At 41.6% G+C, this 12,960-nt stretch overlaps 1 long non-coding RNA gene across 3 annotated transcripts in view; it reads right to left on the bottom strand.

Moving 5' to 3' along the window:
• Positions 1 to 12,960, bottom strand: part of LOC144378061 (uncharacterized) — an 81,780-nt gene that overhangs the window by 63,632 nt on the left and 5,188 nt on the right. For all 3 annotated transcript variants that reach the window (XR_013439565.1, XR_013439567.1, XR_013439566.1), the window contains exon 2: positions 5,858 to 6,267. This is a non-coding gene — a long non-coding RNA (uncharacterized LOC144378061). The remainder of the gene's footprint in view (positions 1 to 5,857; positions 6,268 to 12,960) is intronic.

The raw sequence follows: 12,960 nt of genomic DNA, 5'->3' as shown, positions 1-12,960 counted from the left end.
GCAACATATTGTTAATTAAATAGCATATTATTTAGTCTCTAGTAGCTTCTATTTTATATTTTATCATTGATTTCCAATTGATTTCATTCCATTGTGATCTGGTAGAATGCAGGGTAGTATGTCTATTTTTTTCTATTTTCTAAGAGTTGCTTTGTGGCATAATATATGGCATATTTTAGAGAAGGATCCATGTGTTGTTGAGATGAAAGTGTATTCAATAGTTGAAGGATGAAAAATGGTCAATATATGTCTGTTAAGTCTAAGTTATTTATTGTATTATTGAGTTCTATAGTTTCTTTGTTTAGCTTTTATTTGGAAGGTACATCCAGTGGTGAAAAGAGGTGTGTTAAAGTCACCCAGAATTATTGTGTTGTGGTCTATTTGACTCTTGAACTTAAGAAGAGTTTGTTTGATGAACTTGAGAAGAGTTTGTTAGATGCTCCATTGTTTAGGGCATATTTATAATTGTTATATCTTGTTGATGTATGTTTCCCTTAAGCAGTATGAAATGTACTTCTTTATCCCTTTTGATTAACTTTGGCTTGAAGTCTACTTTATTTGATATGAGGATGGAAATCCCTATTTGATTCTGTAGTCCATGTGAGTGGTATGTTTTTTCCCAACCTTTCACTTTTAGCCTGTGGATGTCTTTTCCTATGACTTGAGTTTCTTGAAGGAAGCATATTGTTGGGTCATTTTAAAAAAATCCAATCTGCCAGTCTGTCTTTTGATTGGTGAGTTTAGGCCATCAACATTCAGGGTTATTATTGAGACATGATTTGTATTCCCAGCCATTTTTGTTTATTTTTGATATTTGACTTGACTTGGTTTCTCTGTTGATTGGTATTTCCTTGAGTGTAATATCTCCCTTTGCCGATTTTCATTGTTGTTTTTCATTCCTCTTCATGGAATATTTTGCCTAAGATGTTCTGTAGTGCAGGCTTTCTAGTTGTAAATTATTTTAACTCTTATTTATCAAACAAAAGGCTTTTATTTCATCATCAAATCTAAAGCTTAATTTTGCTGGATATAAGATTCTTGGTTGGCATCCATTTTCTTTCAGAGGTTGGTGTATGTTGTTCCAGGATCTTCTAGCTTTCAGGGTCTGGGTTGAAAAATCTGCAGATATCCTAATTGGTTTCCCCCCCCCCCAGTTCTTTTCTCTTGTGGCTTTTAAAATTCTCTCCTTCTTTTGTATGCTAGGCATTTTCATTATAATGTGACTTGGTGTGGATCTGTTGTGATTTTATACATTTGGTATCCTGTAAGTATCTTGTATTTGATTTTCCAATTCATTCTTCATGTTTGGAAAATTTTCTGATATCATTTCATTGAATAGATTGCTCATTACTTTGGTTTGGAACTCTATACCTTCCTCTATACCAATAATTCTTAAATTTGGCCTTTTTATTTTATCCCATAATTCTTGAATGTTCTGCTCATGATTTCTTACCATCTTCACTCTGTGGTCAACATTATTTTCAAGATTATATATTTTATCTTCATTGTCTGAGGTCCTGTCTTTCAAATGATCTAATCTGTTGGTGATGCTTTCATTTGAGCTTTTAATTTGGTTTATTGTTTCTTTCATTTCAAGGATTTCTGGGTTTTTTTTTCAGAACCTCTATCTCCTTATTGAAATAATCTTTTGCTTCCTGTATTTGCTCTCTTATATCATCCTTTAATTCACAACATTTTAATTATGTACACCCTGAACTCCTTCTCTGTGATTTCTTCTGTTGTGCTGGCCATGGATTCTAATAATGTAATATCTTTGTGGGGGCACTTTCTTTCCTAGTTTTTTCATGTTGTTTGTGTGTCTTCCGATCTAGCACTGTGATCAGAGGAGTTACCGTTTTTACCCTGTAGGTTTTATAGGGCCCCTGCAGGATTCAATACCTCTCCTTTAAGGGGGAGAACATTGTAAACAGATCCCAATACAAACAATATACAACCTTAAACCAAATAGCTGCTATTAAGACATTTACAGTTTTGTCACAGTATACAGAAATGGTGAGTTCAATTCTTATCTACAATATAAACAGTGGGTTTGCAAAAGGGTTTACAGTTTCTGATGGTGGACAAAGAACCAGGGGGAGAGGTGTAGGACGAGATGTTCAGGGGGTAGGAGGTGAGGATATAGAGTTATTAGATCTTAGATAGCATGAAAGAGGAATCTAAAGAAGTTGGTTAGTAGCAGGAAAAGAGAAAGAAAGTGATTTGGGGGAGACAAGCAAGTGGGAAAACAATAGAGAGAGTACAAAAAACAAACATAAATATTTAGAAAAGTAAAAAATATAAAAATAGGAGATAAAAGAATATACAACACAACTGTAATATAATATTCAGACATCCCAGTCCTCAATAGCCTAATTCATGAAAAGTACTTGGTTTCACAGATGTTTGGGCTGTGAGGGCAGGAGAAAAGAGAGAGAGAGAGAGAGAAGGAAAAAAAATCTCCAAGTAAGATACAAAGATTTTGTTGGACTTCAGTAACTGTTCTGCTTCCCTTCTCATACAATAGGTAGAGTTTCTGTTGTCTGTTGGTATCTCAATTTTCAGGATGGTGAAGGTTATTAGGGTGGGAGGATTGGTATTGGGGGCATTTCTCTTGGAAGTAGGTTATAGTACTTGCAGGTCCCTGATGAGAGACTGCACCCCATGGACCTCCTTTGGGGCCCACTTGTGTGATGTGGGCGCCTGGTCTTATCTCCTTAAATCACTTGTAGACCTCTCAAATCCTGGTCTCTAATTTAGTCTCTAAACTGTATCTCACTCACCCCCTCCCTTTCTACTTCCCCATCAGACACCTGTCCCAGTGAGCTATTTTATATTGGGCTGTTCAGGAGCCGGTTTTTCCAAGCTATGGACCAGCAGGGGTAGCTGCAAGCACTGTGCCAGGTTAGTGGCTACTGCAGAGAGTGGGGAGCTGGGGACTTTTGTTACCTTGATATTATTTCTAACCCCAGTTGGTGTCCCAAGCTGGGACGCCCCAACTAAAGATGGCGACAAAGGTGTCCCAAGATCAAGGTGGCTGCTTTCAGTGATGGGTGTCAGGTTGGGTGGGGCTGGGTGCTGGCATTGAGCGGCATGTTCAGAGATGCAGCTCTGTGGCATGCAGTGTTGTGACTGGCGGCTGACTCTGGACCTAGTGTGGTGTCCCTAGATGGGACTATGGCAGTGTTGCAGTGTCCCAAGATGGAGGCAACAGGGGGAGCCCCAGGTTGGTAGGTGGGAGTCCGCACAGGAGTGGCGGCCAGAGTTCCTGTGCAGATGGGTGGCCAGAAGTCCTGCACGGGTACTAGTGCTGGTGGTGCTACTTGAACACCCCAGGTCCTGCGTGGATGAGTGGCTGGGAGTCCTGTGCTAACATCGAAGCCAGGAGACCTACATGGCATGGAGGCCCTGATTCCTGCACGGGAGCATCTATTAGGGGTCCTCTAATCACTCTCAGAGAAAGAGTATTCCCTCTACTTGAATCCCTGGTCCCAGAGAGACACAGAATGCAGCCTCCCTCTAGCCTGCCATCTTGGATCCTGCTGAATGTCATTTTAAAAGGTATTTTCAGGGCTGGGGATGTGGCTCAAGCGGTAGCGCGCTCGCCTGGCATGCGTGCGGCCCCGGGTTCGATCCTCAGCACCACATACCAACAAAGATGTGTTCGCCGAGCACTTATATATATATATATATATATATATATATATATATATATATATATATATATAAATTCTCTAAAAAATAAATAAATAAATAAAAGGTATTTTCACCTCAAAGAGTAAGGAAATAGGGGCTGGGGTTGTGGCTCGGCAGTAAAGCGCTCGCCTAGCACGGGTGAGGCTCTGGGTTCGAGCCTCAGTACCACATAAAAATAAATTAAAGATATTGTATCCAACCACAACTAAAAAAATATATTTTTAAAAAAGAATAAGGAAATATGTATGTGTATACAAACACATGTATATGTACATATTATGAATATTCCAGAATGTAACATTCTATATGTTAAGTGAAATGTGAGTCCACACTGATGTCCTCAACTCTGATCCATCATGACATGGATCATTCTATCTTCCTAACCACTCTGCTAATCTGGAAAACTTTGAAAAGAAGACATCCAGCTCCCACCATTTATCACCCATTTAAAAGTCCAGTCCCAATATACATGAACTGCAGTGTCAGAATTATTGACCTGTACTCCTTTTGGGAAACAACCTTATCAAGCTATGGTACAGGACTTATGTACAGTTATTTTCCCTTTTAGTGTCACAGATTCTACTCATTTCTGAAGCTAATTAGTTTAGCATCTCCTCCAACTAATTCAGTAAGGTTGGACATTGTAATCTTTTTAATCATTAGTCCAACAATTCAATGCTGTATCAATAATGAAGGAACTTCATATACATAAGACCATACATATGAACACACATCTCACTTATGTAGAATCAAAGTAAGTTATGGAAAATAAAAAGTTGAAATTTTGTATAAATGTAAGATCTATTACAAATTGTCATTAATAAAATTTCCATCTCCTACCTATTTTTGGCACATTTTTATTAACCTTGTCTGATACCATTCATGCACTCTATTAACTGTAGTTCACCTTAAGCCCTGATGCCTAGGAAAATTTTCTGTTTTCTGACGACTGTGTTTTGAATCTCCACATTACTTTCTTCTGGGAAGTAAAACTTGAGATGCTTGAACCACTCCAAGCCTTGAACCTAGCCTGGAATAGATCAAGCTAATTTGTTGAGCCTTTGGCTGACTCTTCCCTCTGGGTATGTGCATTGCTTTTAAAAATTTGCCCATTAAACTAAAATTTCCTACCTTGTCACCGGTATCCTTATATTTCTACCTATACCATCCACCCTTAAACAAATCCCACTGAACCCTGAATTGTAAGAGAATGCTGTCAATGTTAAAATAAAATTCTGTTGAGGATTTCTGGCATATATTTCAGCAATGAAAAAGAAGGTCAAAATTCAGGAAATTTTAGTGCCTAACAGTTTAAACAAGAAGAAACATTAAACTGATTTTTAAAAAGTCATCTCTTGCTGGGTGTGGTGGCATGCACCTATAACACCAACTACTCAGGAGGCTGAGGCAAGAGGATTGCAAATTTGAGGATAGCCTTTGAAACTTAGTCAAACCATGTCTCAAAAAAATAGCTCCCAGTGGTGGAATCCAGTACCAATAAACAAACAGTCATCTCTCTGGTGGCCTGGACGAACCTATATGTTTTTCTGAAAACAGAATACTCAAGGTTACATAAAAGTATGCTTGAAAATAAACTCTTAAATTTCTAAAAGAGTGAACTACGCAGCACTGATACAGGTTGACAATTACCTCCATTCTTTAAAGGGGAATTTCTGAGGCAGTTTTAATGAAGTAGCAATTTTGCAGACAATGTAAAATCCAAAGCCACTAAGGAGCTGTTAGGTACAAACATGGGGAGCACATAAAGCAGCATCTGGCGGTTTCCCTTTGGAGGACTCCTGTGCCAGCATTTCACTTGGATAAGAAAAAAAGTCCTCTTTTCAGCAATTTTCTTAAATGCCTTAATTTGACACTATCTGAAAGTGATACTTAAGTTGTGGTAAAATCACATTTAATTGCAGCGCTCTGTTCTCTGTTATTTTACTATTGCTTCTATTTCTCTCCAAGCTTTCAAAGACCCCAAGGAAAATAAAGTCATCCTTAATTCAAATGCTTTCATTCTTAATGACGTTTTGCCCATCTCAGGTAAACTATTTTGACATGTGCTCAAGGTGTAGCAGTCATTTTTAAAGGTCAAGGAAAGCTAACAATTACATCTGAGTTCTTAGATCTCAGCATTTGATTGTCTGTGTGATGATCTCACCTGTTCAGATGTAACTTGCTGGAGAGTCCACATCTTGTTCCAGCCACTCTGTAGTCACAGTTTCTAGTTGTGTATCTCACAATGTTTGAGCAATGAGTTCATGGAGCAGGTGCTAGGCACGAGACTCTGAACTAGGGATTGGAGGTACAGACAGAGAAGATTCCAGAAGGAAAGAAGGGCAGTTCAACCAGTGATCACAAGACAGGTGGCCAGGTGACTGAAGCTTCTGTTTACTGAGGGGCTATATATGGTTGATGCTATAATGGGTCTCCATATTCATTATCAACAGCAACTCCACACATGCAGGAAAAGATGAAGAGACGGGGGTTCAGAGGAGTCAGTGACTTGCTCAGATTTTCACAGCTAGTTGAGACTGAGTGTTGAGTCTCTCCAGACCATGATAGTGGTTACTACAGAGATGAAGAGAAGAAGGGAGCAGAAATCACAATGGTGGTTAGAACTAGGTGGGGAGGTTGGTAAGACAGAATACACACCCTCAAAATGATTAGAAATCATAAATTTTATTCATAAAATTAACAATTATCTTCTTTTTTGATAATCAAACTTTTCTTCGGATTGGAAGGAATCTTTAAAGTTGCCTAGACCAACTTCCTTGCCTCACAAATCAGGCAGAGGGTAACAGACATGCCTTGGTCATCTTCAGAGACAGGGTTCATCCGCGAATAGAGCTGGGACCCTCAGTAAATTCTGACCAATGGGGAGTTACTTCTCAAAATTATCCTCAGAAAGGAACCAGGACCCTCCTAGTTGCCCATGTATGTAAATGATTTTTTTGGAGGAAAGATTTGAGCTCACAGTTTCAGTGGTTTCAGTTCATAGTTCCTTGTCCCCATGACTGGAGCACTGTGGTGAGGAAGAGGTGTGGGGGGTGTAGGGAGCAAAACTGCTTACTTCATGGTAACCAGGAAGTGGAGAGAAGGGACTGGTATTGTCCCCAGTGGCATACCCTCTAGGACCCCACTCTCTTCAACTGGGTTTCACCTTCCGCAGTTACCACCACTTCCCAACAATCCATTCAGCTACGATTCCATCAATGGCTTAATCCATTGATGAGCTTAGACCCAATTACTTCCCAAATCCCCACCTTTAAACATTACTGCCTTGGGGATCCGGGCTTGAATACATGAGTCCTTAGAGGCCATGTATGTAACTTTTAACACAGCTCAGGGAAATTAGATATTCTAGATGGCATCACTCAAAGCAGTATGCCATAATGAGTTGGCAGGGTCACGTGAAAGAGCCCTCACAGATGCCTGTCTGCAAGGAAGCAGTGGATATTGAAATTTGGCCTGGGAAAGGAAAGAATAGGGGGTGCAGAAACGATGCCAGATTGGGTGGGCCAATATTGGCTTTTTGGGAAAGAAGTGCCAGGTGGTCAGTAAAGCTCAGAAAACCAATATCCTGAGAGTACGGGAGGAAGAGTATTCAACAACATCCACGAGGGCAGAGGGATGTAGGGAAAGGCCACACACAGTAGTGACTCAGCAGGCTGGGGCTCACTTCTGGTTCTAATTTCTTCATCGGAAGGAGAACTTGTCACAGATTTTGCTAATATTCCATAGTGGTTTTTAATTTTATATTACATTTTCTGGTGAAACAAATCACCACTGTTTTTTTTTTTCCCTTCTCTCCTATATCTGATACTGCTGTTCCAACTCTCCATTCTCCTGGCTACAGGAATGGGGTTTTTTGGGTCATGTTTTCTAGGAACCTGTGGGTCTCATGCACCTCAAACATTCAGTTAAGGATGGCCTGAACGTCTAAACACTTTGGTCTCCTCATAGGTTCATGACTCAGGCCACCTTAAAGAGGCAACTGGGCTGTTCTCTTATCTAAGATTAGAGACAGGATTATTTTGAAAAGAAACAGTCAGGACTCTCGAGGTCCCGGTTCCCTGTCTACTCTATTTGAGGTCCAGCTACCCTCGGGAGATCAGCAAAGAGAGGGATTTAATCTCTGCAATTCCTAGAGCTGAGTCCCATTCTTGAAGAGTCAGAGAAGCCTCTTTCCTCTGGCCCATTTATACCTCTCCCAACATTTGGTTTCTCCCTCCCCACAACCTCCTCCACTGAATCCACGACCATCACCTGAATCCTCTCTCACAGGAAGACCTGGGTGAAGAGTGTCTTCCAGGTGGCTGAAAAATGTGACTTTTATCCTTGACCTACTTACCCTTTGGTTCCATGATGGATATAGAATTTTTAAAATAACTGTTGAAATAATTTGAGACCCTCCTTGGAAGAGGACCACCTTGGAGCACTAGCAACCCAAGATTACACAAATCCAAATGCGAGGCTCTCTAATAAATAGTATAGAAATATTTAACTATTTAACAATGAATACAGCTGTATAGACACCTCCCAAATGAATATTATCCCTGGATGCCCCTGAAACTTAGAAAGGTCAAGTTCTTGTTAATAGGGTATTTAACATGTTACCACCTAATTTAGGTTTAAAAACAACAATCGTCATTGTCTCATGGTTTTACTAGGTGGGGGAATTCAGAAGCAGCAAAGCTGGTTGGTTCAAGTGGAGAGTCCCTCGTGATAGTCAGATGTCAGTTGGAGGCTCCCGTGGGCTGGAAGCTGCTTACAAGGCTGCCAAGTTGGGGCTGGTATTGTCAGGAGGCTCCCCGTGTTCCCCAGGTGGCTCTCCCTACAGAGCTGCTTGAGAGAGTCCTCAGAGTGTCCGATCCCCGGGAGAGTAATCCAAGTAGACAAGATGGAAGCAGTAATGCTCACTGTGGCCTAACCTTGAAATTCAGACACCATCACTTCCACCATATTCTATTGACCATTCAGGACCAACCCTGATTCCATGTGCAAGGAAATGACAAAGGTATGAATATCAGGAGGCAGGGGTCACTGTGGGTGGTCTTGGAGTCTATCATGTGTAGACGCTGGGACTCAAATCCAAGTCTATCTGATGGCAGAACTCTTGTATCTTACTACACTGCCCTCCCCAAGCCACTTTTTGGATTCTGAGGTCCTTCTGACATGAATATTCTTAAGCATTAAACCTGTAACAGCGTGGAGTGGATAAGGTGCTCATATTAAGAATGCAAAGACAGGCTAAGACGTTTTGGGTCCTTAGGCATGGCATAAGGCAAGAGGAATGGGGGCCACTGAGCAGTGGACAGGTCCAAGAAGAGTGGGAGGTACCTGGGTGGGAGGTACCAGGTTAAATGCCACCCACTGTGCATTTAGATTTCGGCTGCCCCTGGCATCCGTCTCTATGGGTGCATTTCTGAACACTCTTTTATACCCTTAACAATTCTCCTGCAAAGCTTCTATTTGATGGCTTAAATTTTTTCTTAGGCAGTGCTAGGTTTTCAGAATAGAAATTGACTTTTTCCTGTCCCAGAAAGTCTGCAACCCACTGAGTTTAACCTGAACCTTAAGGAACCATCCAATTCATGCTGATCCCCCGGGGTTTATAGAACCGGATCTCGGTTGGAAGCACTGCACTGAGCAGCTTAGTGTTTCTCTGCTTTTTTCTTCTAGTTTATTCCCAATTGATACTTAATAAATGTGTCTTTGGTGCTGTCTCCAGGCCCATGATTCAAACTATGAAAACTGAAGCCCTGTGTCCCCCATAGGAAAGAACTTTTGACTCACCATGGAAAGCCATATAAATATCAATCTGCATTCTAATGACAATGATAATAGGAATTATTCTTCACAAACTATAATTTCCATTACTTTGAAAGACAGCCCTTGACTCAGGATCTTGGAAGAGCAACAATTTTCTTGGCTTTTATCAGTAAGTCTTCCTCTTGTCTTCATTTTTCCTTCTCTCTCTACTCCTTTGCCCACTCTCCCTTTCTCCCTTTGCTGTTCTTGCTACTAATGTTGCTAATAAATGAAGCCTCAGGAGTCATCCCTTGGCAACCATGAGTCCATGTTTCACATGCTTGCATCTTTGGGTTGTTATTTTCAAGATATTTGTTATTTTTCACAAGCATCACCTCGTATGATGCATATTATAACACGGTGAAGTAGACAGGAGAAGCTTTTCTCTCCATTTAAAGCCCCAAAGTTTTGAGAAACTGTAGGGCTGGTTAAAGCCAGGGCAGGAGCTGGGACTCCTCTCCAGAGCAGGTCTCCCTCTTTTAGGATTAACCTATTCTGCCTGGGCTTAGGAAATCTAAAGTCCTTCATGAATACACCTCATCTATGTAAAGTTTTGTTACCTAAAGAAGCTTCCCTAGATCAACCTGTGCTCTGAAAGGCTGGTGAGCTCTCCTGTAGTTTGTTAAATTTCTTGAATAGTTATTATTTTCAATCAAAAAATGGGTCAAACACAGAAAGGATGACAAAAAACAATTTAAGAAACAAACAGATATATCTGACATTTAGTTGATATCTTGCCACAGCGTATCTTGAAGTCCACCTATGTCTGTCTCTTATGAAATACCATAGAAACTGTTGTTCTCTTTCTTCTTCCTTCCTTGTCTTCCTTCCAAGATTACCCAGTTCTGAATGGTACCTCATTCAGTAACATGTTGCCCTACTCTTATACACAAGAATGAATCATAAATCATATGCCATAATCATTGTGTTTTGCAAGAATTTGCATAACTAGCATCTATTTTTATACTCATGTCTGAACAGACTTGGCTTCTTTTTCTTTATCTAAATGTCTCACTCATATGTGAATGACCTGGGAAGAACATGGGGAATGTCCAGGACATCAGCAGTTCTTACTGCAGAAAGGGCTGCTTTCCATAATTGTGGTTCCTTAAAAGAGGCAGAATAGCAGGGGTCAGGCTTCCTCTGTGGACTAAATTGCATGACCACAGCCCAGGCTGCAAGGGCCGATGAGCTGGAACTTAAACCCAGACTTTGGTAGAGGGCAAGCAGGCCCATGGGAGAGTATGACCTTCCTAGTGTTACACTTCCAGAAATTGGTAAAGCTGAGACCAGCTCAGGACTCATGAGACCTTTGCAATAACTGCATTGCATTTACCCAGTCTTGTTCTTAGTCCAGCAAACAGCAGACCATTGATTTGGTGATTTTCTTGCTTCAGCTCACCCAATGTCAGAAACCTGTAAACATCAAGTCCCTAAGATCCAGGCTTTTTTTTTTTTTTTTACATCAGACTATGTGCCCACCGTGCCCATCCTTTCTTTGGGATGTGGCTCAGTGGTGGAGTGTCCCTGAGATTTTGGGGGTGGTGTGGTGTGTGTGTGTGTGTGTGTGTGTGTGTGTGTGTGTGTGTGTATGCCAGGGAGGCAGCCTCAGTATCTTTTACCTGGAGTGCCCTCTGGTGGCCAACTGAATAAAAACCGTTCTAATTCACCATCTGATATAAAGTTCTTTTCACAGCTCCTCTTAGGACTTGTTCTTCCCTCATTAGTGTACTCCTTTGCCCATTATATTCAAGGCACACACATTTGCTTTGAACTGCATCCATTAAATAATTAACTCAAAACTAATATTGTTTCTGTGTACCACTGGAATGGGTGCTACGGGAATGCAAAATAGGAAGAAAACATGTTCTTGTTCCCAAGGATCTGAAAGTTAACTGGGTGAGACAGGCTCATGAGACGCAGACCAGACTCAGAGTAGCCAAGACGACAAAAGTAAGCAAAAGGCTAGGAATACAGAGACAGGGAGAATGAGTGTCAGCCACAGAGACCCTGGTGGCCTTGCTGAGAAGCCAGCGTCTGAGTTCTCAAGGAGAAATGGGATTCTGAAGGGGTCAAGGATAAAGGCATTGAGGGTAGAGGGGAGGGGGAAACCAGGTTCTCCCTGTGTGTTTCTCACCTCTCTCTGGGTTCTGTTCTTTCCCTCCCTCGTGACTCACTGCAGTCACAATAGCTCTTCAAGATCTGACTACCCCACATGCCCCCTTTCCAGGCCCCTACACCTTGAGAGTGAACAACTGAATTCCTGACTCCTGCACTAACTTGTGTACAATTTGGTACCTGTGTGAAGAAAAAGGTGAGAGCCATGGAAAAAATCCTCAAAAAAGCTGGAAGAGAGCCTTCCTGTGGATCAAATAGGACCTGCTGTCCATTACCGCTGCAGAACTACTCTGGGAGAAGTCAGAAGAGGGACTGAGAAGTTCCTCTGGGTCTCTGGTTGAGTAAACTATTTTTGTTGCCATAATCAAAAGAACTGACAAGGACAATTTTAGAGGAAAAGTTTTAGAGGTCTCAGTCCATAGATAACCGACTCCGTAGGTCTGGGCCTGAGGGGGGCAGCACATCATGGCCGAAGGTGTGGCCAAGGGAAGCAGATCCGGGTGTGACTATCAGGTTCAAAATATAAACCCTCGCCCCCAGCTGGATGCCGTGGCGCACCTCTGTAATCCCAAAGGCTCCAGAGGCTGAGACAGGAGGATAGAGGGTTCAAAGCCAGCCTCCTCAAAAGTGAGGTGCTAAGCAACTCAGTGAAACCCTGTCTGTAAATAAAATACAAAATGGGGCTAGGGATGTGGCTCAGTGGTCGAGAGCCCCTGAGATCAATACCCAGTACCCCTCTCAAAAAAAAAAAAAAACCCTAAAAGTAAGCCCACAGAGATCTACCTCTAGCCACACCCTACTTGCCTACAACTACCATCCAGTTAATCCATTCAAGTGGATTAATACATGGATTAGGTTAAGGTTTTTATAACCCAATCATTTCACCTCTAAACTTTCTTGCATAGTCTCACACATGAGCTTTTGGGGGATACCTCACATCTAAACAGTCTCAGTGGCAGGTAAAAGCTGGATGGAGGAGGATACAGAATTCTAGTGGCAATGATAATAAAAACAAGGACGGTGGTAGGGAGAAACTGGGAACAAAGACAGAGTGCTTGGACATATTTAAAGAAGAGCACTTGGTCTGTCTTTCCTGGATTGAAGGGCTTAGGTAGCTTTGTCTTTTAGGAGGCCTGAAGATGCTTTTTCTTAGGCCATTGAAAGTTCAGGAGCAGGAGAATGGCCTGATGAAAGGTATCTTCGCATAGATCCCACGAACAGATGCTTCTTTCCCACTGTAGTTTCTTGACAAAGTACCAGCTGTTCCAAATACTCCTGCAAGAGCCCCGCATGCCTGCCTGGGCACCACCGGGTATGAACAGGAGCTGCCCC

This window comes from Ictidomys tridecemlineatus, chromosome 5 (genome assembly GCF_052094955.1).
Source record: "Ictidomys tridecemlineatus isolate mIctTri1 chromosome 5, mIctTri1.hap1, whole genome shotgun sequence".
Taxonomy (NCBI): domain Eukaryota; kingdom Metazoa; phylum Chordata; class Mammalia; order Rodentia; family Sciuridae; genus Ictidomys; species Ictidomys tridecemlineatus.
The sequence above is the reverse complement of the archived record's forward strand: the minus strand, read 5'-3'. Positions and strand labels throughout refer to the sequence as shown.